We start from the raw sequence: 4,323 nt of genomic DNA, 5'->3' as shown, positions 1-4,323 counted from the left end.
CCTTGTGTACATCACTACTAATACTGTATTTGGCAACACTAGGATGATGCGAATCAGTTATCTATCATCGTGAGTCTGGCAAATTTATAGTACAAATATTTTCTGTATTTTGGTTTAATAAAGCATTAAAATAGGTACCTAATTATTATTTTTACCTACTTATTTATTTACCTATGTATTACATATTTTTATTTTAGAATTTATTATTAGTTCGGAGAGTTATTATTATTATTATTATTATTATTATTATTATTATTATTATTGCTTCAGTATTATGTTGTTTCACAAGAAAAAAATCTATGTTCTATCTTTCCATTAGTATTTGTTTTATTAAATCTATTCTGTGATAAAAAGACTTTTGTGCATTTAAGAATGAAGATTACATTCATGTAGAAGATTACATTCTTACATTTTCCTTAATAATAATTGAAAATGAGAAATTTGTGTATAGTATTATTTTAACTTAATGTATGATGATGATTTTATTTTATGTGTGTTTGTATTGCATTACCTTGTGTAATGTGAGGAATGGTGATTAGTTTTTGAAGTTCATAGTATTGCTAATAAATAAGATTGATAGACTTATGAAATATTTTTCATTATATTATAAGATTTACTACACTATCGTTTTTGTCGGTACACTACCCTTTTATTTACTCTTTTCTTCTTATAAGATTCGAATATGGAACGAAAAAAAAAAAAATGGAACTAATTGTTATGGCAACCAATAAGTCGTCTAAATATGGAGTAAAACATTAAGGAAATTTGTACATAGAATAAGGTAAATACATTAATATATTTTTTATTAATCGACAAATTTAAAATGCTCATTTATGTGAATTCACATACAGCACATTAACAGAATAGCCTAGGTAAAAAAACACATATAACTACGATTTTCAACAAATTGTAGGAAATAGATAGCTTTATTTCCCTCTTCACTTCACATTTTTATCTCCATATGATTCTACTCGATCTTTTCATTGCTTTTTTCCAATATTATACTATTTGCTTGTCATTGAGATCTAAAACTTCTCTAACAAGTAAGCATCTTCGATGATTTTTTCTGAGTTTTTATTCGACATTTTTAACTATTGAAGCAGATATATTCTATATCCAATTACCGTCTTTTCTGATTTAGAGTAATATTTTAATTTTAAATACAGTAGAGCGTCGTTTATCCGAAAGAATTCCAGTCGGCAAATTTAAATTTTCGCTAATGCTGTGGCGCTGCAATCTTTGGCTATATCTTGGGCTATTCCAATATTTTTTTGTTGGTGTGTGTGTGGTTTAGCTGGCAGCACTGGCACTTTTATGTAGCGTTTCTCTGAGGACTCTGTGTCTTTTTTATATTTCCCGGGAACTTTTTGAACGCCCCTTGTAGTTCCAATGTTCATACATACGTAGCAATCTTAATCTAACCTTGTCTTAAAAGGCTGTCTATTGTTAACCATATTTAAAATATAAAAAGTAAATTAGTCATACATTTTGTCCAGATCATCGTTATTTCTAAACACTTGTCCCATCATCGAAATGTAATTGTACGATGAAAATAGAACGTCTTGAGACACGAAAAAGTTATCTTCTCCCATTTTCATAATTTCTGGTTTTATGAGACGTTCTGATATTATTAATGCATAACCTCCTTTTATAACTTTTTTAAGAGCTTTACTCTCACTATCCATGACGTTCTCCAACACATTTGATAACGCTGATTCGCCTAACACGGGTACAATTTCATCGCGATTGATTTCTTTTATTAGATTCGGTTGCTGAAATTATAAATAATAAAAATATTAAATTGTGTTCAGTATTTTATTCATTTATGATTTCATATTAAATTTATAATTATACTGTTTAAATCTTTTTGTTTAGAGAGCAACCTCCTAATACCAAACTAGACAAATTTTGAAAATTAACTTTCATGGTATACATGCAAATTAAGAAAAGTTTACCATAAACAACCAAAATTCTTTCGATTTGTGAATAGTTAAAATAGAATATTCTTTTCTTTTCACGGCTTCGGCAAGCTCGGCAAAGTTTTCAGGTATTACTTCTTTCCCAGGAAATATCATAAATGAGGGTAGAATACCGAGATACCCAGATGTAAGTACAAAAGNATTTTATGAGAATGTTCCGCGAAAGACGATACCAGCTGTTCTCAAGGTCATCCAGCTGTAAACACAATTACTCATGGGCATCAGAAAGGTGAGACAATGGAAGTTAAACTTTGAAGCTTTCTCTTCAAAATTAACGCATTTCTTTCGTTTTTTTTTTAGTATCCAGAGGGTAAAGGAAAAAGCTGGAAGCTCCAATAAAAAACGTAATTTTTGAAAAATATTTTAAAATATACCGCCGGCTAGTATTCACCCTAATTTAAACCCTTCTCCTCCTGTAGATTTTATGAGAATGTTTCGCGAAAGACAATACCAGCTGTTCTCAAGGTCATCCAGCTGTAAACACAATTACTGATGGGCCTCAGATTTCGCGGAAAGGCAAGACAATGGAAGTTAAACTTTAAAGCTTTCTCTTCAAAATTAACGCATTTCTTTCGTTTTTTTTTTGAGTTTTAAGTATTTTTTATGTTTAGTTAAAAATTCCTAAACGAAAATTTGGGAACGAGTGATAAAATGATCACTGTATTACACTTCTTACTTTTTACACTGTATTACAAATCTTTTTATTAACTCCACGATACCTTTACAGGCAACAGATCTGTTCTTCATACATATATTTAATGATTTAAATGTATATAAAGACTTAAACTTTATAAAAGTATATATAATGTTAAATACGCATACGCATATCTGCAATTGTACAAAGTTTTAGATTTTAGTCATTGTTGGATTCTGAGTATTGGAACATGTATTTGTATAACTCGCTCCTTAGTACACGAATGTGAAAACTCGTAAATCGCATCGATCTTTCATATATTTTCCACTGATATACAAAAGTTTCCAGTTTTGGTTTCGTTAACAATAAATTAATTTGTATAAAGTTACTGTTTTCTATTTCTAGATTTGGTTTCCTCTTTTATAATTTTATTATTGTAGGAAGTATGTTTATCGTCTTATTTCCTTTAGAAAATAAATTATCTAAATATAATTTCAAAATTATGTTAGAAAAATATTTTATTAGTGTTTTAAATTCACACTTTATTTTAAAAATATTGTAATTGAGAACGTTAGGGATTAACATAAAATTCTTATTGTAAAACTGTAGGTGTAACGTAATTGACGTTAGAAATACGTCATCGTTTTTACGTCATAAGGAGATAATTCATATTTTATTTTAAAATACGTCAACAGATGGCGATACTTGCCGGTCACAAATGATTTTTCTGTTATAAACACTTAAGTTGCTTAGATACTGTACTGTACTATCGATAAATAGTTGAAATAATTTTTTTTTAATTTTATTTTACAAAAGCACTCTGTAAGTGTTGGAAAAAAAGAATAACGTTATATTGTTGCTGACTTGTACTCTATAAATCTTTCCCAGCTGTTATATTGATAAATAACAAAGGGAAACCTTAGCGATAGGTCAAAAACTAACTCAGTTTGAAGCTTAATAACTCCTGCGCCTTTTGTCAAAACTTTTTGAAATTTTGCAGGGAAGTTTGTGTATTAAGGGAATCGATGCTATTAAATTTTGGTGGTTAAAGGCCGAAGGAGCGGGGTGATAAAGGGTGGTCGTGTGTCATATGTGAGTAGGGTCGTACATAATGACGATTTTTCTCGTTATTACTATTTATAACCTTTTATAAAACTCATCTCTACTTCCAAATTTAAGTTGAGTTAGGAACACGATAGTTGCATCTGTAATGCACTTTTTCTTTGTCATTATTCAATAAACAATACGTCGTGACCAGGGCCGGATTAACCCTCTTTGGGGCCCTAGACATTTTCTTCTTACGGGCCCCCCTTTCTCACATTAGAAATAGAGCACACAAAAAATATAAAACAATAAATAAAGCAACACTAAATAATGTGAAAAACTGTTTATTAATTTTTATTAATAATTTTTATTAATAAAAAATATTTAATACACAACAATAAATTTTAGTTTTTCTAGAAAGGTTTGAACAGTTTGTTTATAAATTTAAAATATTGAAATTTGTTTTATTAAATGTCTAACAAAAGTTGTTGTAAAATAACAATATTACCTTAAAAAAATAATTGTCAACAAGACTATGTCTTGTTTATAAAATCGTACTGCTTGCTGTGTTACCAGCTTAGAGGTATGAAGGAGTACATGTCAGGAGTTGCAATTTGGCACAGAGTATTAAGTGCCCAAATCATGCGCGCATAAAAAAACCTGACT

Source organism: Centruroides sculpturatus, unplaced genomic scaffold (assembly GCF_000671375.1).
Source record: "Centruroides sculpturatus isolate CEXI.00-Female unplaced genomic scaffold, Cexi_2.0 scaffold377, whole genome shotgun sequence".
Classification (NCBI taxonomy): Eukaryota; Metazoa; Arthropoda; class Arachnida; order Scorpiones; family Buthidae; genus Centruroides; species Centruroides sculpturatus.
This window is presented reverse-complemented; position numbering follows the sequence as displayed.